The sequence below is a fragment of the Globicephala melas genome, chromosome 12, assembly GCF_963455315.2.
Source record: "Globicephala melas chromosome 12, mGloMel1.2, whole genome shotgun sequence".
In the NCBI taxonomy this organism is placed as follows: Eukaryota; Metazoa; Chordata; class Mammalia; order Artiodactyla; family Delphinidae; genus Globicephala; species Globicephala melas.
Genome location: NC_083325.1, coordinates 63,711,403 through 63,737,332, shown reverse-complemented (window position 1 = coordinate 63,737,332; position 25,930 = coordinate 63,711,403). Strand labels below are relative to the sequence as shown.

Sequence of the window (25,930 nt, the reverse complement as noted above, 5' to 3'; positions counted from 1 at the left end):
AGCGGCTGGGCCCGTGAGCCATGGACGCTGAGCCTGCGCGTCCGGAGCCTGTGCTCCACAACGGGAGAGGCCACAACAGTGAGAGGCCCTCATACCGCATAAAAATAAATAAATAAAAAAGTTAAAAGAGCACAAAATATGTATATCAGAAACTAAACTGTTCCCCCTTTCTAGATCTCCACTCCCGCTTTGCAGAATCAAGCATGTTTAAGTATCTTGTTAGAGTATGTGCACTTCACATTTTGAAAGAGGTTGAGAATTGCCCTCTATCAAATAGTCTATGCCAGTTTACACTCCCATCTACTATTATACAGATGCTTATTTCTCCACACTTCAATGGTAGCAGACAATATCCAAAATTTTGATCTGCCATTCTGACATGTGAAAAATGACGTCTAATTTTTATTTTACTTTGTGTTGCATATAATTATAAGAGAAGTTAAACAACTTTGAGTAGCAAGACTGTGGACAATCTATTAATTTAGTACAAATAGCTGACTGGCTTATAAATTCGACGTCATACTTTCATCCAAGCAAAAGTATCTGCTTTTCTTGTTCACCTGATATTTTCCTTTTGTTGAATCTTGCTTCAAAAAGTACTGCTTCACCTCCTTTTGAATGAAAAGAAACAACTACGGTAACCCCCCTTGTCTGCCCCTTTCCTCAGTTCCCCCGGAAATTTTGATTTATTTGGCAATCCTTTGAAAAATGAAGGCTTAGATGTAGATTTTTTTTATGGTCTGTAGAAAATAATACATCTCTAAACCCAAGCTTTGCTTATGAGAAATGACAGCTTATAGCCAAACTGAGGTTATAGGAAATCAAAGAAAATATTGACTATGGTGCACACACCAAAGCTGAATTTTCCTTAACTTGTTTATTGGTGTTCACTTGAAAGAAACACACACACACACACACACACAGACACACACACACACACACACAACCCTAAGACTGCTTTTTGAAATCAAATGTATTTCCTGCCTTCTTCTTTCCTCCGGACTCTTACGACCAGCCTATTTATAGCCCAGGAAAGGAAAAAGCTCCGCTGGAGGCAGGAAAACTAAGTTCAGAAAGAATAGAAGGAAGTGTGCCTGCCATTTAGCCAAACAACCTTTAATTCAGTGAGCTCAAAGCTTAGCAGCTTCGCTGTCGTCGTTAGGCGTAAACAGCTTGCAAATTCGAATTTTTTACTCTCCCCATTTTTGAACTGGATTTGGGCAATGGAGGTGAACGCAGGATTTTAGAAGAGAGAACAGGAATCTCTAGGTGTTTAGATACGTGGAAGAGAAACTTGTAACGGGTTGGTGAAGCAGAAGAGAGGATTCAACAGAGGGATGCGCTTGAAATGATTCCACACCTGCGAGTTAAGGTAAGTGTCCTTTTTAAGACTGTCTATTGTTGTGTCTACATGCATATTATGCACTGTGGATATTAACCCCAGACGGTGCGTATAATTTGAGGGCGGTCACTCATGAAGAGCTCATAAGCTTTGCTTATATCTCTGAAAAAATGTGGAAATCAGCCTCACTTGTGACATCTTCGCTTTTTAACAATAATGTTTTTAAAGTAGTTGTTTCCTTAAGATAGCTTTATAGCCACTAAGTTTTCTTTGGTTTCATTATCACCAGGGGATTAAACAGTATACATAATTGCATTGAAGATCATTTTTGAAAAATAATTTCTTGATATTTGTCTGTTTTTCTACCCTTTTCAAAGTGCTGATGAGTGATCCATATACCATTTTGGGGGTATCAATACTGGTTTAGAATACATTTAATAGAGAGGCCCTCAAGCAAAAGTGGTCTATTTTAGAAAAGTTATTTTAACTAAAAATTAAATTTTGTATAAAATTATGTGAAGATTAAATTTTTTTTAATACAGAGCTTCTCCTGAAATTCATCTTCAGACCAAGAAAAACCCTCTAGAAGCACAAAAAAACAGCACTTAACAGCTCCAGTGATAGAAACTGTTCACAATAATTATTTACATTTAAGTTATTATTTCAAAACATTCATTCAACATATATTTTTGAGTGACCTGAAAAAATGTCCCTGGGTTTGGAAGTGGAAAGGTCAAAAGGGAATGGATTAAATCCAAGAGCAGTTGATGCTGCCCACAAACACTTGTAAAGCTCCTAGAGACATTCCAACTTCTGTTAACGTTCTTTGCCATCAAACAAGTACGTTTGTTTAGATGATGCACCGTATTTGCATTCACCGCCAATAATATCCACATTCGTGTCCTGGAGAAACGTGATTAATGTCACCATGATGTCAAACAAAGGAATAAGGTTCTGGTGGTTTATTGAAAAGGAAGAGCCAAAGGAAATGTGTTGCTGTTATTTTGGCTTATCCCAGTTTGAGACTGGTATGTTTAGAATCTGTCTTAAGAAGATAGCAAATCTGGAAGCCAGAAAAGCTGAGCCAGCCAGGTTGCAACTAGTGCAGGAGGCCAAGGCTCAGTTCTGTCTCAATGTGGATCGCATTGGCTGTTCTCCTTCATGGAAGAATTTAAGGGTTATTTTCTTCTGATTAGAAAATTATAATTCATTCCATGGAAATATCAAAGTATAATATTCTTGAGTAGAAAGAGCGATATTTCTTAGTTAAAATTAGGTTGTAAAAAATAGAGTGAAATAAAATTAATCTGGACAAATATGATGGGTCTGAAGAAACAAATAAAACAAACTCTTAGCCCTTGTTTCCAGGACATTCCGGTGCTGCAAAGTCCTGAATTCAGTGCTGAATCCATTTTATTATTTCCACAAAGAAAAGTCTGAGGTAACCTAATTAATTGCTACTCCAGGTGGGTCAGCGATAGGGACATTGCTTACAGTGATCCTGATTTCTGTTCATGTTGAACCTTTCCTCTTATAATTTCAAAACAACATTCTCACTTGACACATTCATATGTTTACATGATGAGAATAAAAATGTTTTAAACACTATTGAAGGTTTAAATAATAGATAAAATAATGAGTTATGTATTTCATTCTAAGAATATATATTTTTTCACTTTTAAAAGTCTTGTTGTTGGTCATTGGTTTCTGGTTGCCCGTAGATGCTTATAAATGTATCCATGAAATGCCAGTTATTTAAAATAGATTTCTTGGGAATGGCTTAATAGTTTCATAGCTTTCTTGATGTATTCTCAAGCTCCTGAGAATACGGTACGTTATTAGAGTTAGCTAATTCTGAAAAAAAAATTGCCAATTTTTAACTTCTCTATTAATTAAATAGTCATTTATTTCTTCATTTCCTGCATAACTCCTATAATCACTATATGTTTACAGGTTGCATAGTATAGCCACCCCGACTCTCACATAGAAATATAAGTGAAATCAGATTACTCTTCAGATAGAGTGGAGTTTTAAGAAATTTAGTCACCAATGTAATCCACAACTTGTAGGATGTATTGAAGGTGGGGTGTAGGAAGAAGCATGCCAAGGCCAGGCAGCCATACCCACCTGGCCTGATGCTATGGAAGGAGGGGGAATTGCAAATTGATTTTCGTGGGTCTATGAGCACCTTAAATCCAGATTAGTGGCCTCTGGATGTTCTCTTTCTCCTGTGCTCTCATCCTCTCACATCCTATATTACAGGTCAGCACAGCACCACACCACCAAAGCATATTTGTTAAGTTCTCCTACTTATAATAATACATTCTCTACCTTTGATAAACTCAACATTTACTTGGAGAGTGGGAGTTATACAGAACACAAGGCATACTATATATGGAACGAAATGAATGATGTAGATAATAAGCACAGATAAGGAAGGCCTGATCCAGGCAGTCTTCATGGAGGGATGAGGCTGAGCTGAGCCTTGAAGGGCAGAGGGAGATCTCATGGGTACGGCAAGAGATAAGGGCATCCAAGACAAGAACGGAGCTGTGTGCATGGGAAGAGATAGGAATGTATTGATACTTGGGTTGCTGGATGAAATACAAGATTCCCACTGAAATATGAATTTCAGATAAACGACATATACTTTCTCTAGTAAGAGTATGTCCTATTTCACTGGTGTGTATGAGGCGTATTGCATGAGACATACTTATACAAAATATATTTGGTGTTTATCTGATTCACATTTAACTGAGTGTCCTGTGTTTTTTATTTCCTACTGGCAACCCTACCAGCGAACTCTGTGTCAACCAGCTTGATAGGAGCAGGGGCAATGCCCATACAGAACAAGAAGAAAGCATCTGGAGGAGGTTGAAGTCAGACTGCAGTGGGACAATAATGCCAGACTAAGGAATTTAGAATCTAATTTGAAGACACTGGGGAGTCACTGAGGATTTTGAGAAGGGAAATGACATCAATAAGACCTGCCCATTCAAGGCAGGACTTGCTGGGGCAAAGAGCAGGTCACTAAGGTCTGGGTGCTGGTGACAACAGAGAAAAAGAAACCATCCCGATTGGGGACACATTAGAGAACATATCCCACATGTTTTGTAAACTGATTGGATATGGTTTTAGGAGGAGAAGAAGTGTTAGAGAGGATATTATGTTTTACTTAGAGTCCATTCAAAGAAATAGCCAAAGAGATAGAAGCAGGTCAGGGAGTTAGTGAGGGAAGCAAGGATTTTATTACCAGACATATTAAATTTGAGGTGATGATGGGATAATCAAGTAGAAATAGTAAGTGGACAGCTGGAAATGGGAAACAGCTTAGGAGAAAGGTGAGGGCTGGAAATAATAACAACGGCCAACATTGATGGAGAATTTTCTATATGCCAAGCTTTTTAATATACATTCTCTGATTTCGTGCTCACAACCACCTATGGGCAGGTTCCATTGCTAGCCACATTGTATAAGTGAGAAAACTAAGGCTCAGAGAGGTTAAGGGACTTGTCCTTAATTACCTAGCTAGAGACAGAAAATGGAAGCCAGGTGTGCATGAGCTCAAAGCCATGTACCCACTCATTCCCCTGGAGAATGTATCTGCTGTGGATTCACTTTCTCCATCTGCAAAGATCTAAGGGCACAATTGTTCATGCTGTAACCCAATTTTTAACCAGATGCCTGGTCTTTGTTCCTCACTACGGTAGCCCTCAGAATTCTGCACCTTTTGGTTAATCTCTCTGAGGAAACGGGAATAGTTTATACACAGAGATTTTCTTATTGATTTTACTTATTTGTATATTTATTACCTAAATTGTTTTTCCCTTCAGTGCCTCATTTTTAGATTTCTCCTCGGTTATCTTATGAAATAAAGATTATACCATACCGAAGAGAAAACAGGACCAAGAAAGGGGTTAAACACCTCTCCCTGTCCTTGGCTGCCCTCTAGTGGCAGAACCAGGTAACAATGCTCAGCGCAGGTCAGGGACAGTGCAGGCAGCCACTAGAAGCAAGCTCTTTAGGAAACTAAGAGGTCACAGAATCACTGCAGAATCATCTGTGGGCTCCTAAAGGGTTTGGAGGCTAGTTGTGCTAAAAGATTCTGGAAAAGGACTTCGTGGAATTACTTAGACTTTTACAGCTGGCTGGCCCAAAGGGCATTTCGGATAGACCCGTTGTAGATTTATCTTAAACTTTGTAATCATTGAAAATATTTCACTTGTTTATCCTGTTAGGAAGGTACATATATCAAGCTCGGTTATTAAATTTTTAATGCACATCTGTGCCTTGATTGTTAAGGAATTTTCCTAGACATTTTATTCTAAATATTTATTTCAAAATACACAATATTTTTTCTACTAAAAAGTAAATAGTCTGGGGCTTCCCTGGTGGTGCAGTGGTTGAGAATCCGCCTGCCAATGCAGGGGACACAGGTTCAATCCCTGGTCCAGGAAGATCCCACATGCCGTGGAGCAACTAAGCCTGTGTGCCACAACTACTGAGTCTGTGCTCTAGAGCCCGTGAGCCACAACTACTGAGCCTGCGTGCTGCAACTACTGAAGCCTGTGCACCTAGAGCCCATGCTCCACAACAAGAAGCCACTGCAATGAGAAGCCCGCGCATCGCAACAAAGAGTAGCCCCCGCTCACCCAACTAGAGAAAGCCCACGTGCAGCAACGAAGGCCCAACACAGCCAAAAATAAATAAATTTAAAATATATATATATATATACATAAAAAAGTAAATAGTCTATCTTTTAGGAATATATCCTAAGGAAACATTCATAGATCGAGGCAAAAATGTATGTAAAAGAATGTTTATCTATTTGAAACACACAAATTTTGGACAAATATACAAAATAAGGAAATTGCCAAATAATATCCCACAATATGGAATTACAAATAGCCATTAAATTACATTAAAATATTTAATGGCATTGGAAACTCTTTGTAGTAAATGTTAGGTGAAAAAGAGAAGACAAAAAATTATGTACATGGTGTGATCCCATTTTCTTAAAAATTATACATGTATATATGAAAAAGAGTTAAGGACTAAAAATTCATACACCAAAATGTTAACAATAAGAATCTCTGGTCAGTGAGATAATGATGATTTTTATTTTCTACTTTGTCTCTGGGATAGCATGTACTACTTTTATTTTTTATTTAATTTGTACTGGAGTATAGTTACTTTACAATGTTGTGTTAGTTTCTGTTGTACAGCCAAGTGAATCAGTTATACATATACATATAGCCCCTCTTTTTCAGATTTCCTTTCCATTTAGGTCATCACAGAGCAACGAGTAGAGTTCCCTGTGCTATACAGTAGGTTCTCATTAGTTATCTATTTTATACATAATAATGTATATAAGTCAACCCCAGTCTCCCAGTTCATCCCACTCCCCCCACCTTGGTATCCATAAGTTTGTTCTCTACAACTGTGTCTCTATTTCTGCTTTGCCAATAAGTTTATCTGTACCATTTTTCTAGATTCCACATATAAGCAATATTATACAGTATTTGTTTTTCTCTTTCTGACTTACGTCACTCTGTATGACAGTCTCTAGGTCTATCCATGTACTTTTATAATCAGGTACAAAAACCAGTATATTTTGAAAAAGTGGAAAACTAAGTCCCAGTGCTCTAATTTCTTGCTGTCATGGCTGACAGTCAGGTTTGTGCTAATTCAGCCCCATTTTGGCTTCTTTGCCCAGTAAAGCACTGTATCCTGTTTGTGACAGCATAATTCATTGTAATGGAAAAGATTATGATGCACTAGTCTGGTCTATGACTTCACTGTATTCATGGGCAACAGGAAACAAAGACAGACACTTGTTCTTTTCATAATTGTTCTAGCAATAATTGACAATTGGAGGAAATGAATGGCAGAAAACAATTATGGGCAGACAAGATGGTCAGCAAATCAGACTGGGAAATGCAATGGAGCCTGTCTTAGTTCTATTAGTGCAACAATTTCAGAACATTACAAAGATATTATTGTTTTGTTTTCAATCTACTCCTGAAATCACTATTGTTTTTACCAGCAGTTACACAACTCTTTGCTGGCAGTAGTGACCCCCAATGTGTTTTTAATTCAGTAATCTGGTAATCCCACATCAGTGATTTGGGAATGAATTTTTATGTATGTTAATATTCAGTGTCAGTGTGAACTTCTCCACGTGCATGACGTGTCCAATTATAATGCTGCTATAATAATAACTAGCCCCCTGTTGCCCGTACACAGAATCTTAAAAGTTTTATTTTCCATTAAATTTTTAAAAATCAAATTCACGTTTCTATTTTCTGTGAAAAGATCCCTTGTCTTCATTTTAACAGCAATGGTGGGGGAAACCAACAACAAAAAGTCAAAACAAGTGAATTCATGATTCCCTCTCTTGTTTCCGTGCTATGAAATGAGTACAGTTAACAACGACTGAGATGAAAAAGAAGGATGTGTTATCAACTGGGAAAGAGCTAAGTAAGGCAGGTACTACGTGCACTGCAGTGACATTTATCAGTATCTCAACCAGTGACTTGTGTCCTTAGACATGACCTAACTGTCCTGTTGGGTATTATTAAAATGCTTTGGTTGGGAAAACTAAACATGAGGGGCTGCTTTAATCTTTACTCCTGGTCATACTCTCCTCTGATTAGCCCAATTTGGAATAAAATTCTGCAGTGGCTCTGACTTCCAATCTGAAAGACTAATTACTGGTCATGCAATTTATTGTGGAGGCCTCTAGACCAAGCACTGTCCAGTAGAAATATAAAGTGAGCCACAAATGTCATTTTATATTTTCTAGTGGCCACATTAAGGAAGTAAAGAGACAGGTAAAAATTAGTTTTAAGAATCTCGTTTGTTGAACCCAATATATCCAAAACATTATCATTTTGACGTGCAATCAATATAAAAGATTGTTAATGAGATATCTTACCTTCTTCTTTGGTACCAAGTCTTTGAAATGCAGGGTGTATTTTATGCCTGCTACATATCTTGGTTCACGGGCCTCATTTCATGTGCTCAGTGGCTTGAGGTGCCTAGTGGCTACTGGAGTGGGCAGTGCAAATCTCAACAGCAGAGCTGCAGTGCTATGCAGTTACATGCATGGCATGTGAAGTTTGCGCTGAGAGATTCTGCTGTCTGTTCAGGACTCACAGTCTTCTTTCTGATGTACTCAGCAGGCCACTCTTACGTGTATCAAATAAAACTGAATCACTGAAAGGCAAGCAAAGGATTGAGAGTTTCTAAGTTTTGGCCTCTTAGAACAGTCCAACTGTTCATTGGATCAACTGGAATGCTGCGAGTAACGATGGATTTTTCAGTTGAGAATAAGGGTAATAGAGGTTTTAAAAAACTCTCAATTTTTGAAATCTGGGTTATATGATTATAAGAAACTTTATTTTATCATGATGCTTCCAAGTGAATTTAGACATGGTAACAGACATTACACAGACTAAAATGAACTTCTAGAAAGCATTATAGATGTTGTGCTCTTAATAATGCATAAAACTTAGTACAAAGAAATCTTTAGCAATTCACTCACACACACACACACACACACACACACACACTTCTTCTACCATTGTGACCATTTCTGATGTCTTTTCTGCAGTCTGCATTGTCTTATTTGAAGGGTAGGAAGTATGCTTCAATAATCTTGTATAACTACTATGCCCTGGGGACTCTCATGCCAGTCAGTTGGAGTGACAAAGATAGTTCTGTGTGCTAAGTATGGAGATACAAAAATAGAACCAATGGAAGTGGATAAAACTAAAAGACACTGTAGGTTCTTAAGGCCCCGCCAATGGCAAGAGACCTGGAAACAAGGGCTTCTGAAGTCCTGGCAAGGAGTCACAGCCAACTGAAATGATCATATTTTGGGTTCATTTCTTATTCCATGAAGGTTTGGTTACGGAGCTAGATTTAAAGCAATCAGAAAATTCTAAAATCAAAATAAAAGTTAAAGACATTTAAAATATAAATAATGACCATCCATTGCATGATCTACAGATTGGAAGTGTTCCAAAAGCTTGTTTTTAAGAATGTTCTTGGCCCTCTGAATAAACTTTTCATTTTTCCCATAGAAGCAAAGTTGTAGAGTGACTGGTGTGTGCACCTAAAATATCATATCTCATATACTTACAATGAAATCATTACAGTGTATTTACAACGTATTCACAATGTATTACATTAAATTATTATGCTTAAATCATTATAATTATTATAAATGTGTATTAATTATTCCAATGCATTTACAATGAAATATAACTATTAATGTATCATTTCTACATTAATACATTATACCATGCACTAATACTATGTTAATAACTACATTACATTTATACGTTAATAATACATGAATAATTAACCTAAACAGAAAAATAATATATTGAATCAACTTACAATCTCCATCTACCCAAAGCAAAAGCACTGATAGAGAATCTAGGAAGTGCCAGGTGCTCTATCAGATGCCGGGACAAGCATAAAAGATAAATTGTATTTATCTTGTTTGCTAATGTCAGTAGGAAAGCAACTTCACTGGAGAAGAATGAGGAAATAGATGGAATTCTTTTCTCAGGAGACGGCCTTATTATCTGCGTGATGCCTAGGTGGAGAAGGCCTTTTCATTTGTGTCTAATTTTAACTTCTAAACTTTGGATTCTCCTTTTTTTCCCCCGTCCTTAGGACCAAGTACCTCTAACGCTGCTCTTCAGGGTGTAGCCATAACTAGGAGCTTTTTTTGGTTCCTAAATAGGGCGTGATTTTCCTAAGTCACATTTGGCAGAGAGGTTAGAAGAGAAGAAGGTAGAGAAAGGTTGCAGTGAAAGTGAATGTAGGGACACCTGAGAAAGAGAATTCTACAAGCTTGCTCCGTCCTTCTGGGGGCATGGGCGGGCGTGGGGAGGAAGAGCACGGGGGAACCAGGACTTGGGTCATTCTCTAAATTTTCCTGTGCAGCTTCCAGAAGGGGAAAAAGGAGGGGAGGGAGGCGGCGTGTGCAACTGACCTTTGCGTGTGGAGTGTGCTTTCCGAGTCAGTCTTTCATACCTTCGTGAGCGCCATTAGCTGTTGGATCCTGCAGATACTACTGCTGCTTTTCCTTATCACTAGTAAACGAGGAGCAGGTGGCAAGGTTAGGCACTAACTGGTCTTTAGGCAAGGTCAAGAAGTCTGAGTTGAGTGGGGCCACTGATTGATTTCACAAATCAGCAAGAGAATTCAGGGACATACAGGTGAGTTGAGATTATCCCATTCCTCCTTTACCGTCACTATTGCTTCTATGTTTGCTCCTTTTCCCCTTATTCAAGGACTCTCTCCACCTGATTTCCTTCCCTCAGGGTCCCCCCTCCCCACACATTCAACTCTCCACACGCCTGAGAGCAGATTCGTCCCTTAGTATTCTCTATCCACAGGGATTGGTTCCAAGACCCTTGCTGGTATGAAAATCCTCAGATGCTCAAGTCCCTTACATAAGATGGCATAGTGTTTGCGTTTAAACTACACATACTATACTTTAAATCACCATCTCAGATTATGTGTAATACCTAATACAATGGAAGTGCTATGGAAATAGTTGCTAGTGCATGGCAAATTCAAGTTTTGCCTTTTGGAATCTTCCGAAAAAAAAAATTTTTTGAACCCACGGATACAGAAGAACTGACCAACTGTAATCTGTCTTGGGGGTTGTTGTGACTTCGTTGAATTAACATTTGTTAAGGAGAGCCCCAGGTGTAGGATGGTGAGCAAAACAAAAGACCACAAGAGAAACTGAAATGGAGAGGTTTATCCTGGGGGAAGTACTCAGCAGCCCTGGAGGGGGAGGTCAAGGCAGGGACAGGACATGGGGCACACGCTTATATTAGGGTAGAATCCGTGGGTGGAATGCTTTGGGGTTCCTGAGCTAAGGCTCAATTCAAACCAAAAGGAGCAGGGTTTTGGTAAGCTCCACGGGGCTCCTAACAAAGGGACACAGGGCTCTTGGAGGTAGGGGAGACTTTGATCACGAGGGTTCTTGGGGAAGTCATAGCAGGAAGTTAACTGTGATTCTTCTGGCTGTTTTCTAGGGCATGCCCTTGTATGAGGGGCGAGGGTCAGTTTAAGGCACCCAGACGGCCACTTAGCCGAACAAAATGGATGCCGAGGAAGCAAAAAAAAATGGAGTAGCTTAGCTAAACGCTCGGCAGGCAAACTGCTTGTGATCTTAGCCAAGTTGCAATGAATGGAAATACATTCAAAGTAGCTATAGTGGTTATAAGAAAAAAAGTGTATCTCACAGAAGCACAAGAAATGAAGCTGAGACTGGCAGGGGCCTCCCTCCAGAAACCAGCTGATAAAGGGTCTGAGACCTGACTGGAGAACTTGATGGTTCCTTACCTCCACTCCTCCTGGGAGGTTCTGCTTCTCTCTCTCTCTGTCTCTCTCTCTCTCCATCTTTCCCTGCTTCACCATGACAGGGAGAAAGAGGATGTCCATTAGCTCCTGTTTGTCCTTTTTGTTCAAGCACTGATAGCTCTAAATTCCAAATTCTCTTGAGAAAGAATCTAATTATCCAGCTGACCTATACTTGCCTCAGGTGTCAATACCTTGTCTAGTCAGTTATGGCCTTGGGAGTGGGGGGTCACTATACTAATCCTGCAGATGGGGGCAGTTTTCAGCAAAGAGAGGCTTGAGCTGGGACCGCCAAAGCTGTCTCCATGTATAAGTGCCATGTATTTTCTCTCCCTCCAGACTTTCCTGTGCTGATCTGGCCAGCTAGGGTTATGCCACCCCGCTCCTTTCTCTCAATTCAAAGCCTGCATATGCTTCCAGATGCAGTACAGATGTGCTCTCTTTGATAAAACCATCGCTAGTCTTCTGTGACATCACCTCTTCTGAAATACTATAACACACTGTCTAATTGTCTAATATATTTAATCACATGATGTTTGGTGGTATTTCTTTCATTTATTCAGCCATTATTTGCCTATATAGTTAATTTTCCAGGAGTTCCATCTCTCATCGACCTAATTATGAATTCCTTGAGGTATGAGCCATGTTTTGTGCTTTGAAAAACTCCCTCTGGAGTAGGTCAGTGTTCATAGAAGCATTATTCACAATAGCCAAAGAGTGGAAACAACCCAAGTGTCCATCAACAGATGAATGGATAAACAAATAATGGTATATACATATGATGGAATGTTCTTTAGCCATAGAAAGGAATGAAGTTCTGATATATTCTACAACATGGATGTGTCCTGTAAGTGAAATAATCCAGACACAAAAGGAGAAAAATTGTGTAATTCCACTTATGTTAAATAACTTGAATAGGCAAATCATAGAGATAGAAAGCAAGTTAGATGTTATTGAAGGCTGGGGGCAGGGATGAGTGGAGAATTCTTCATTAATGGTTATAGAATTTCTAATCTGGGTGGTAAAAAACTTTTGGAAATAATGGTAATGGTTGCACAACATTGTGAATGTAACATCCTTATGAATTGTAAACTTAAAAACGGTCAAAGTAGTAATTTTTTGTTACATATATCTTACCACAATTTAAAAATAATAATAATGTAATATACCCAAACCAATGAATTGTATGGTATGTGAATTATGTCCCAATAAAGCTATTTTTTAAAAATTCCCTCTGGGAACCAGATAATATGTATAATAAGTGTGTAAGTAATACTTTTATCATTTGTTCTGAGTCATCACGACATTATAATTTGTAATGAGATTCGTTAAGACACAAATTTAAATGTGATAGAGGAGCAGATATGTTTCCTCAGTTATATATACAAGGTATAACATGATTACTCTGCACTTGGTGCTAAGGTAGGTGTTGAGACACATGTCAAGTGCTGCCCAGGTATGATTTGAGATCCTAAATTCTGTCAATCATTTTTATCTTTTGTGGAGTACCTGCTATAAAGTATTACACACCAATATACTAATTTTATGTTTGGTGAAAGAATGAATAAAAATATTAATAAGGTATACAGAATTTCTACTCATATATGTATTTTTTTCCGCCACCAACTTACCATCACTGGGGTTTCATTCTTTAGGACTGAGACATTGTTTTCCAAATATCTCCTCTTAAGACATAATATATTAAAAGAGAAGTTGATTTGTGAACTAGATTCCTGCTTCTCCATTCTCTGGCCATTAAATAAAGCTTTATGCTCTTTCAGTCTCAAAAAAAAAGACATAATATAATATACTATGTAAGTAAGATGGAACATTGTGCAGCCATGGGACAAATCATGTTTCAGAGGAATATTTGATGACATTGGAATCTTTGAGAATATTTATTGACATTGGAAATATTTATGATAAATTAAAAAGGTAGACTGAAAATCTATATGCCCATTTTAAATTTTATAAAAGATAGGAAAGATATTTATTAGTTACCTATTTCTGTGTAACAAGTCATTCCCAAACTAAGTGCCTTTAAAGAGTGGGTTGCAATCAGGTGTCAGGTGGGGTTTCAGTCATCTGAAGACTTGATCTGAAGTAGGGACTTGAAGACCTACTTTTGAAGCACATCATGCTCATGGCTGGCAGGTCAGCGTTGGCTGTTGGCTGGGACCCCCAGTTCCTCTCCTCTTGGATTTCTCTGTAGGCTGCTTGAATATCTTCATGACATGACATCTGACTTCCTTCCGAGTGAGAGATCCTTGACTAAGATGAAAGCTGGAATGCTTTTTATGACCTTGCCTTGGGAGTTACACACCACTGCTGCTCTTGTATTCCAGTAGTCATGCAGGGCCAGCCCTGGGTCAGCCTTTAGTCAGCAAGGACAACACAGGGCATGTGAGGATCACTGGGGACCATTGGCAGGTGACCACAAATATATACTGAAATAAGAATTTTAAGAACAGTATGATTAGAGCTGATCTTATTTTTCTTTGTGCTTTTCTATACTTTTTTTTTTTTTATGGTGAACATACATGATTTTTGGAATCACACACAGTTTATTTTTGTGTATGGTGTTAGGGAGTGTTCTAATTTCATTCTTTTACATGGAGCTGTCCAGTTTTCCCAGCACCTCTTATTGAAGATGCTGTCTTTTCTCCATTGTATATTCTTGCCTCCTTTATGAAAGATAAGGTGACCATATGTGCATGGGTTTATTTCTGGGCTTTCTATCCTGTTCCATTTATCTATAGTTCTGTTTTTGTGCCAGTACCATATTGTCTTGATTGCTGTCACTTTGTAGTATAGTCTGAAATCAGGGAGTCTGATTCCTCCCCCTTCATTTTTTTCCTGCAAGATTGCTTTGGCTATTCGGGGTCTTTTGTGTCTCCATACAAATTTTGAGATTTTTTGTTCTAGTTCTGTAAAAATTGCCATTGGTAATTTGGTAAGGATTGCATTGAATCTGTAGATTGCTTTGGGTATCCTTCAATTAGTTTTAAGGCTTCAGAAAAATAGTTAAAAGAAGTTGAGTCAGGGAGCATTATCTGATCCTCTTATCTGTGTGTGTAAACACACACACATACACTCATATACACATACTCTTACACTCATACACACACATATCCTACACCTGTGGAACTGAATGGGTTAAAAATGGATCCATCTTTTTTGTTTGTTATTTAATGATAGTCTTTGCATTTTAATGGTGAATTCAGACAATCAACACTGTGGTTGTTGAGGTATTTTTTATTTTCTATTTTCCATTCTTTTTCTCTCCTCTCCTGCTTTCTTTTGGATTTTTCAAGTTTTCTGTATTCCAATTTCTCCCCTCTAGTGTTTTGGGAGTTATGTAATCTATTTCTTTTCTTTTATTAGTTATACTTAAAAATTTTGAATACATATTTGATTTAGCAAAGCCTAATGTTAATATCTTCATATTAACATCTTCCGAATAACATAAAGAAATCTTCTTCTGAATAACATAAAGATCTTAGAAACTTTTAATTCCAATCTCAGGCTCCCATCTTTTATGTTCTTACAGTTGCAAATTTTAGCTCCACTTTTTATTAACAAATTTGTTGAGGTGTAATTGTCATATAATAAATGGCATATAATAAAAATATACAATTTGATGTCTTGACATATGTATACATCCATATGTATCACCACAATAAACATAGTAATCAACCCCTTAAAAAAAATACTGATTGAGTTCACACACAAACATACCTGATTGCATGTAAACTTGTTTTACTAAAGGGGTTCTGTTGCTTCTGGACAGAAGTAACTATGATAATCACCATTCATCCAAGCCCGCTAGGCATTCTGCTAAGTGCTTTACATTAATTATTTCTCATTATTTATTGTCTTTCATTTTTAATTATAAATGCACTGCAAGTTTATTATAAGTGAATGTACTCAATATCAAAATGAATAGTATAAAAGAGGAAAGACTTGCAATCCTCTTCTTTTTTTTCTTCAGAGTAGATACATGTTTATTGCTTGTTGTCACTGCAGATATTTTCTATGCATTTGACAACATAAACGATTGTAATAAAAATGGGGCTAGATACATTGGGGGGTTGTTTGTTGGCTTAAAACAATAATCATTTTTGCTTACTGTTTTTTGCAGCTTGCTTTTTTCACTTATTACATCAAAGCCATCTTCCCATCTGTCCTTCTCATGACTGCATGATTTATTCAGCATTGATAATACATTGTGATTATTTTGATCAATCTCCCTTAATTTTAGGTTGTTTCCTTTTTATTGTTGTTATTACAAGTGTTGTATTGAACTTGTCTTATGTACATCCTTGTGCATTTATTGAATATTTTTAATAGGCTAAAAGTCTGAAATGCAACGCAATGCATTATTTCCAAACCATACAGCCACCCTTTGAGTCAGATATTATCATTTCCCTTTTGCAGTTGAGGAATCTTACACAGATCTTCCTCTACTTACAAGGGGGTTATGTCCCAATATGTCCATCATAAGTTGAGAATATCATTAAGTGGAAAATGGATTTAATACACCAAACCTACTGAATATCATCGCTTAGCCTAGCCTACCTTAAATATACTCAGAACCCTTACATTAGCCTATAGTCAGGCAAGATTATCTAACACAAAGCCTATTTTATAACCAAATGTTGAGTATCCCATGTAATTGATTGAATACTGTACTGAAAGTGAAAAACAGAATGATTGTAGGGGTTCAGAATGGTCGTTAAGTGTATGGGTTGTTTCCCCTTGTGATTGTGGGGCTGACTGGGAGGTGCAGCTTGCTCAGCATCTACAGAGTATCGGAGTGCACACTGCTAGCCTGGGAAGAGATCAGAATTCAGAATTCAAAGTACGGTTTCTACTGAATGCATATAGCTTTCACAGCACCATAAGGTCAAAAATTGGTAAGTCGAACCATGGTAAATCGGGGACCGTCTGTACTTAAAGGATTAAGTGACTTAGCTAGTGAGAGGCTGATGAGGGTATGAGAATCCTGATTTCCCAGTTCTCCAATGTGCCAACATCCTCACCACTCACTGCTCATCCTGTCCTACTAGTTTGGAAAATGGTTAAAAAAGGAAAAGTTTATTAATGTTGGAATTGCCGGGAAGATTACTGGGGATTTTCAGCTAATAGTAGTCCTATGGAATTAGAATGCAGGGGACATATTTCAGGCAATTTATAGTTTCACTTGGCCCTGAAGTTGAGGACACGAATATAAGAGTTGAGGGGCTATTTTTAGCAGGTTACTTTTAAGCATCCCTGGAGGGGTTGTGAAATAGCCTGTCTACCACAGGATGCTAGGAATTGCTTGCCTAATTTTTTGTTCTGAAGGAAAGGACACAGACCATCTAGGCCAGTAAGTTGGGTCCAAAACCGGACTCATGTTTATTTTACTTAATAAATGTGTTCTTGAATAATATGAGTTGAATTTTGGTTGGTCGAATGCCATTTTTAATGCACCAGGGGTACACATATTTCTTGTAATCCTGCAATGAGTGGCTTTCTAAAACAAAGAATGCTTTGGTAATGTGAACAATTTTCCCTTAATTTATGTTGAATATAACTTTTTTTTTTTCCTGAAGGCAGGGAACCCTATGCTCAGTCGCTTGTGTCTTAGAATGTGTTGGCTGGTATAACCATATTAGTTAATGGTAATGTGGAATATATATGCTGTTAAATTACAGACTAATATAGTCGAAACTCTCACTCCAAAGTCCCAAAGTAAACGACATGGTGAAAGCATATAAATCAGAAGAGGTGGTTTGTGATAAACACCCCACGCCAGGAGGAGTGTAGTTGCAGACCTTGGGTGCTCCTATCCTGATGTTTGGATTGTGGGCCCCATTCCTGCCTCACTGAGATGGCACGTGGAAGAGGTGTCTCTTCAGTTACTACAGCCACAGTCCAGAAAATAAGATAGAAACAAGTGAGGGTGCGTGAGACCCCTTTTCACACTAGTACCATTGCCTGCTTTGAAAGTATAGTCCAAAATTTCTAGTCCAACCTTAACATTTTTGTTCTTTCTATCAGTTCACATTTGCTCATACATTTTTAAAAATCAATCAGCAGTTGATTTTACAATTGGAATGGCCTTTAGAGTTCATGGAATTTTTGGTGTATGCAGATAATAAGGATTAGCCAGAGAGAAATAGACTCCAGCTTTTAACTTTGGCCAATTTTAGTCAATTTGTCTTAAGATGCTTTGTTTTTTTTAAAAAAAATATTATTCTACATGAAAAGCAGGCAAATATCTTCAATACAAGTGATTTAGTTAATATGCCTGGTAGGATAGGATTCAGAAAATGAATAATGAATAATCTTGATGCTCTAAGTTGACATTTATCAGTCTTTTAAAGGCCATGACTCTTGCATTGCTTTTAGTTTAGTCTTGGGAAAATAAATGAGAATGCATAGTAAAATGAATAACTTTGCAATCCCAATAATCCCAGTTTTGGAGATCTATACTCTGGAAATAAAAGCACCAGAAACTAAGATATATGTGCTAGAATGTTTAGTGTAACACTGCTTACAGAGGCAAAACACTGCAAGCATCTTTAGTGTTCAGCAATAAGGTGAATTAACTATAATATAACTACACTGTGAAGGAGTATGAAACTATTAAAAAGAATAAATTAAATCTGTATTCTTGATCTTGGAGCCAATATATATAACCATGATACACTGTTATGGGGGAAAATCAAATTACAGATTAATTTTTAATTGAAAAATAGAACCCTACACGTGTATGTAGGTATGAGATACATTTCTCATAGGTGTGTGCTATCTCAGTGAGAAAGAGGGGTTCCATAATAACATATTTTCTTTATGTGTATCTCTGTATTGTTTGACTTGCTACAATGAGCATTATTGCTTTTTAAGTTTAAATATCTTATAAATTAAAAAACACACAAGCATCCTGTTTTTCTTATTTTGTAAAGGGAAACAAGACCATTCTTCCAAGTGATAATGTAGTTTTTCTGACCACTAAAATATAGATTTAAAAAGAATTTATAGGCATTCAAATACCTATTGAAGCCTCACCATTTAGGTTACTTTTCAGCTGTTTTAGCCCATGCTCTCCTGCATTGATCTCTCACTACCATGTGTTTATTTCCACCAGCCAAGAAGCTTTGGCTGACCTTCTTACTTCCTATGGTTGTATTAAGGAAACAGCACCCACCTCTCAGCTCTGACCCCTCCCCTGCGCTTGCCTTTCAATTTGAGAGTTTTACCACAACATAAATGGATCTACTGCCTTTCACTGATAAGAATGGCAATCACCAAGAAAAACCCTGAGAACAAACACTCCTTGTTTAATTAAAACATGAAGGAAAACTAGAAATGTCCCTACCACTTTTTTATGTGCTTCTAAAAGGGCTTTCTTAGTTTATTCCCTGTGATCTGCAAATAAAAAAACCCTGTAGCAAAATATTAGATCCTCATTCCTTGGCAGGTTCCCACTCTGATTGTGGTTGCCTTTGTGTTTTGCCAGGAAGTCATAAAAAAGAATATCTTATCCAAAGGCTTTCTACACACAAAGAGTATAAGTAAGCCTGAGATGCAGCCAAAAGTTTCAGCAAATAAAGTGCAAGTAAACCATGGCGATATTTAACCAAGTGTATGATAAAGACAGTGATACCTTAGGAAAAGATATGGAAATGAGGTTAGAAGCTCAGGCCTCACAGATTTATTACCTACAGGTGGTGATGGTTGGATTAAAACTTGAGCAAGTAGTTTGGCACTAAAGACTGGAAAACAGCGTGGAGAAAAGCGAACCCTCTTGCACTGGTGGTGGGAATGTAAATTGATACAGCCACTATGGAGAACAGTATGGAGGTTCCTTAAAAAACTACAAATAGAACTACCATACGACCCAGCAATCCCACTACTGGGCATATACCCTGAGAAAACCATAATTCAAAAAGAGTCATGGGGCTTCCCTGGTGGCGCAGTGGTTGAGAGTCCACCTGCCGATGCAGGGGACACGGGTTCCTGCCCTGGTCTGGGAGGATCCCACATGCCGCAGAGCGGCTGGGTCCGTGAGCCATGGCCGCTGAGCCTGCGCGTCTGGAGCCTGTGCTCCGCAACGGGAGAGGCCACAACAGTGAGAGGCCCGCGTACCGCAAAAAAAAAAAAAAAAGATGTTAAAAAAAAAAAAGACTGGAAAACAGGACTTGTAGTCAGCTGACTGGGTTTGGATAATATGGTATAATGAAGAGCAAAAGTGATTAAGTAGAACATTGACATTGTTTAGAACTATGCACAATTTTGAGCAATTGGATTTGGTATCAAAATATTGTGGCTATTTATAAGTATAACCATGGTGTAAACATAAATTCATTCATTCAGAAAGTGTCCACTGAGCATCATCCTGCAGTTCAGGCCAGTGGGCTGTGGTGTGAACCCAGGACAGCTTAGCTGACTCAGAAGGAGGCCAGTGTCTAACAGGAGCAAAACAGCAATGAGAGGATGGGGAGAAGTGAGGCCAAGGGGGCCTATAGTTTGCATATGAGAATAAGAGGGTTCGGAGTTTCTCACTACTCTTTTCCTATGATTCCTAGGAAGATCAAATTGTGCCCCACCTCTTGCACTCAGCTATCACACATTTCAAGAAAAAAAAAAATTTTAATATTTTCTTTGCCTCATTTATCACTGAATCAGATTTGTATTTTATGCTTTGAAATAGCAATGATGCTGACCCTTAAATAGAAAGGAAACCATAAATCTGAAAACTCCCCTCCTATTATTTTCTACACACTAAATGATTCTCAGAAAAATGCACAGAGGTGGCCTCAGGGATTTTATTTTTATTTATTTATTTATTACTCTAAGCAGCCTTTTTCAAGAACTAAAATAATTGTGGAAACAGCAGTGGCATTTTAGAAGATTTAGATTTAGTTTAACTTTACCATGAGTCTGTGGTTTCTAGGGGTGAGATCTTCAAAGACCGATGAAATCTGCTGTCAAGTCAGGGTTTTGAAATAAAACTATTGGGGGAAAAGTTATTATGTAAGTAATTGTGCTAAGTAAGGTGTTTTATGCCGTGAACGCTTAATTCTCCTTCCTGGGTTATTGAATACAGCTTCAGCTAGAAATCTAGCATAGTCTAAGAAGCTATGCTAAGAAGTCTAAGAAGCTTAGATGGAGGGAAAAATGTTGCCATAAAGATAAATTTAAATGAATTAGATTGAATAAATGCAACTATACTAATATGTAATGTGTTTTTAAAAAGTAAATGAAATTTTATAAAAAAGGAAGAAGAAAAGAGAAGAGATAGGCAGGAAAAAGAAAGAGACTGACAGTGGAAGCCTATTTTTAATCTGGACTGATTTGTCCAGAAATTTGCGAGTTTCTTCAGGGATGGTGCATAAAAGGGAGGTGTAGAGGATGGGGTGTGAGGGCATCTTCTGCTGAGGCATCCTCTGGTGAAGACTGTCCTCCTTATTCATTCTCCTCTTTATTTTTCTACAGCCCGTCTCCAATTTATGAAAGGCTTCGGTTCCAAAGTTTCACTCGTGAATCAGTTATTTGGAACTCAAGATGTTTTTAACCCATAGAAGCAGTATCCACAGAAGCAATGTTATAAATGCCACTCAGTCTACCAGGCCACCTCACGACCACTTAACCAATATCACTGGCTGAAACAGCGTACATTTGCAATGGATAATAGCAGCAAACTACTGTGGTGATGCCAGTAGTTAGCCCCCAAAGTGCAATACAATTGACTTGGCTGTTGTGCTTGAGGATAAGCAGGTTTAACTAGAAAAGGACAAGCAAGTCTATGAAAACTTCTATGACTACTAAATCATTTTGTGGGATAAATGTGCAGGGTTTGGAGTCAGACAGGCAGTCACATCCAAATGTCTCCTTTGCTGCTTACTAGCTGTGGGCAGGCTAGTTAATCTCATTAAAGGTCATCTGGGGATAATAACAGCATCTCCATAGAGCACTGCTGTGAGAATTAAAGGAGCATTTTGCAAAGATGTTAGCTTGTTATATACTATTAACAATATTTTAATATAGTATAGTATCGGTTAGGCCAAAAAGTTTGTGCGGGTTTTTCTGTACGATGAAAAACCTGAACGAACTTTTTGGCCAACCCAGTACTGATAGATACTGATTGTTATGATATATAATTATCGTTATTCCTATATATGGCTTTCTACATGTTCCACTTTTCTTCCAGAGACATTATAAGCCTTGAGAGCAGAGATTTTTGTCACGTACTTTGGTGAATCCCTAAATGCAATGCACATTAAACACAAGACACTGTATTTTCTCATTTATTGACAATGATTTGCTTTGTTCAAGGGCTTTGGAGATTAAAAGCTCTACTCTGATTCTTTCACAATTTTTTTCTTTCTATTTGTTACAGGCATGTAGCCAGCACAGCTCTTATAATTGATGGTGATTCGGTATTTATTTTGGTTCACACATGGTTCAAGGGGTAGAAAAAGGGAAGAACAAGAGGGGTAGAGAAAATTCCCCATGATTTTTAGACAAATGTTGGACAAAAAAGAGAAAGAGAGAAAGGACCCCAAAAGTATATGTATCTGAGAAAAAAATGATCAGGTAGAATTTACTGAATTCAAAAAATAAGAGAGTAATGTTGCCTACAATGTCCCCTGAAAAGAAGGTGGGAGTGGGGATGCAGCATGGAATTAGTACCTCAAGTTGACCAGCAGGTGGTGTGTCACCAACTTGGAGCAGCTTGTTTGGAGTTTGACACAAAGTAGATGGCTGGCTGGGCAGCTTTAGGAGGGGGCAGCTGTCAGGGGTTGGTTCATGCTACCTGATCATGCGTGCATGGGATGGATACCATTTGGGAAATTCTGCTTATGGGAATGCCTCTGATAGGCACAAAGGCCCATCAGGACATCTCTGAGAAACTGAATCCAAGGTGTTCAAGCCAGACCGCATTTCCCTCTTCTTCCTGCATCCTCTGAACCTGGTAGTTCCATCACTTCAGTGATTTGCAATATTTATTGCATCCAGGACCAGCAGTTTAGAGAATAGAGACTTAGTTGAGAGGAAGTGTCTGGCTTTGTTAATGGATGGTGAGGCTTTCCTGCTCTTGGTCCTTTTTTCTTGATCATATTTCTTGTCGATGGCTTTCTCTTTGCGTAGATGATTAAAGTACTTAAGTAGAGTTATAGGTCTATATCTTTTTCCTTTTTCTTTCTTTTTTTTTTTTGTGGTACGCGGGCCTCTCACTGCGTGGGCCCTCCCGTTGCGGAGCACAGGCTCCGGACGCGCAGGCTCAGCGGCCATGGCTCACGGGCCCAGCCGCTCTGCGGCATGTGGGATCCTCCCGGACCGGGGCACGAACCCGTGTTCCCTACATCGGCAGGCGGACTCTCAACCACTGCACCACCAGGGAAGCCCTATATCTTTTTTCTTATATAAAAAAGATCTAATTTGAAAATGAACAATTGATACACATTTGTCATGGAAACAGTAGAAAAAAAGCTGATAAGCATAAAGAAGGGGGGAAAATTGCATGTGACTCCAACTCCCAAAGATAACCACTATTAAAAATTTGATATCTAAAGTTTCAGACTTCTACATGTTCACATCTTTTCTTAGAAAAATGAAATCATACTGAATAAATTGTTTTGTAACTTGTGTTTTTCACTTAATCTATGCCAAATATTTTTCCACATTAATATATTTCAACATTATTTTATAATGATTCCATAGTGCTACCTCTTATGAATGTGTTATGATTTATTCTACTACTTCTGGCACATAGATTGTTTCAAATTTTTCGCTAGTATAAACAATGCTGTGAGAAACACCATTATATATGAAAATCCATATTATATTTTTGGGATATATCTCTAGAACAGGAACTGAAGAATTAAAGATTATACATATTTTTTAAAGTTTTGCTACATATTACAAAATTATCTTCCTCAAATGTTGTAACAATTTATACTCTTGCCAGCAGACGATGTTAGTGCCATTTTCCAGACCTCCTGCCAACATTGGGAAGTATCAATTTTCCATCTTTGTCAAGCTTATAGGTAATAAATGGTATCCTATTATTGTCTAATTTGTACTCATTTTTAGGAAACTGAGTATTTTTCAGATGTATATTGGTCATTTATATTTCTTCCCTTGTGAACTCTTTATAATATCCTTTGCCTAGTTGTTAATTACAAATGCTATTCATATGTTAAGGCTCTTAAACCTTTAACATAAAGGTTTCATTTTTTAATCTCATTTTGTCATTTGTGATTTAATTTTGGCTATGGTGGTATTATTTCTGACATACACAAATTTTACATTTTATTCATTTAAATAGTAATTTTTTCTTTATGGTTTCTGCTTTTATGATCATAGAATAATTTTCATGATAAAAATATTTAATCATGATTAAAATGATTTTAAGGTTATACATTTTCTTCAAGTTTGTGGTTTTATTCTCACATTTTACTCTTCGGTTCACTAGGCATTTACTTTGTGTATGATGTGAGGTAATAATGGATCTTATGTTTCCTAATAATTAACTATTCAACAAGTTACTGAATAGTTTTTCCCCACTGGGTTTAAATACAGTATTTAACAAATAAACATTTTATTATAGTACTTGTATTTATATTTCTGGGCTTTCTGTTCTGTTCTATTGCTCTGCCTCTCTTGGCATCAGTATCAAACTTCTAATTCTTGATTTTTTTAGCCTATTTAATACCTAGGACCACTCCCCTGTTGTTTTCTAAAAATTTCTTTACCATTCTGTTTTTTATTCTTTCAGATAAACTTCAGGATTTCTTTTTTAAGCGGCCCAAAAAATCTCTTTGGGATTTTAACCAAAAATTAATTATGTTTATAAATTAAATAGGAGAGAATTGACATCTTGACAATGTTGAGTCTTCCAGTCCCAGAAAATTGTATAACTCTCCATTTATTGAAATATTTTCTATTTTCTCAATAGAGTTTTATAAAATTTTTTAATATGTTATTCACTTTTTTTTGTCATTCCTAGAAATTTTGTTGTTGTTGTTACTATTATGAATGAGGTTTTTTTTCCCCCATTATGTTTCCTATCAGGTTTTGGCTGTTATGTGGAAAATTCTATTAATTTCATGTATTTATTTTTTAACTGTTCACCCCACTGATATTTCCAATTATTTAAAAAGTTGATTCTGTTGAGTAAATGATTATAACACGTACAAGCTGGGTAATTTTGTCTCCTGCTCTCTCATAATTCTTTTTTAGCTTCTTTTTCTTATCTGGTCCAGAATAGTATGCTAAATGATGGTAGTGACAATGAGCATCCTTTTCTTGTTTGTTTCTGATTTTAATGTTAATACTTCTAGTATTACACCTTTAGGTATGATGCCTGTGTTTGGTCTGAGATACACAATCTTTACCATGCTAAGAAAAATTCTCCTATTTTATTTTTTAAAAATTGATATTTAATTTTATCAAAAGACTTAAGATTACCTATTGTGCTAAACTGAAAGCTTTTTTCCATTGATATATTTATGTTACTATGCTAGTGCATTCTTTAATATTGAGTTTTTTTTTTCATCTCAAGGGTAAACTATGTTTATACAGGAGGTTAGTCTGTGGTTTCCTTTATTATGTTTTATCAGTTTGTTTGTTTAAGTCAAGGGTATTATGTTAGCTTTCTGTTAGTTTTGTCCACTTGAACATTTTATATAGCCTGGGAATTATCTGTGGCTTCAAGCCCCAAGAGAACTTGATTGTGTAAGTAATTTGGACCAAAAAGTTTTCTTGGAAACAAGTTCTCAATAACTTTTGCTTTTTTCCATGATTATTGAGCTATTGTTTTTCAGGTTCTTTTTGAGTCAGTTTGCCTCTAATTAACTGTTTTGGCTTTGTGCACACTTTTTGGTATGTGGTGTTCTCATTATTGAAATCTTCTAAGCATTCTATAGATGTTTTTTTCTTCTTTACCAGTCAATGATTTTTTTAAAGAAGAGTTATAAAAATTTTCCAAGAGCTTGGCTCCTTTCTAACTTACACTTTTGTAATTGTTTTATAGTTTTACTATAGCATGGTCATAGAATGTGGACAAAATAATTTCTTTTGGGGGGAAATTGCTTAGGATGGTTTGATGACCTAATATAAAATGTTTTTGCACACTTTAAAAATTATCTTTTCTTAAAGGAGTAGGAAGAAAATCCTTCTCTTTAATCATTCATTTATTCA

General features: G+C 37.2%; 1 protein-coding gene across 1 annotated transcript in view; it reads left to right on the top strand.

Annotated features, from left to right (window-relative positions):
* The first annotated feature begins 1,138 nt into the window (after nucleotides 1-1,138).
* The window catches only part of RASGRP3 (RAS guanyl releasing protein 3), a 103,757-nt gene continuing 78,965 nt past the window's right edge, over nucleotides 1,139-25,930 (top strand). Inside the window, exon 1 of the mRNA XM_060309587.2 lies at nucleotides 1,139-1,372. The gene's annotated coding sequence lies outside the window, so the exon portion shown is untranslated. The remainder of the gene's footprint in view (nucleotides 1,373-25,930) is intronic.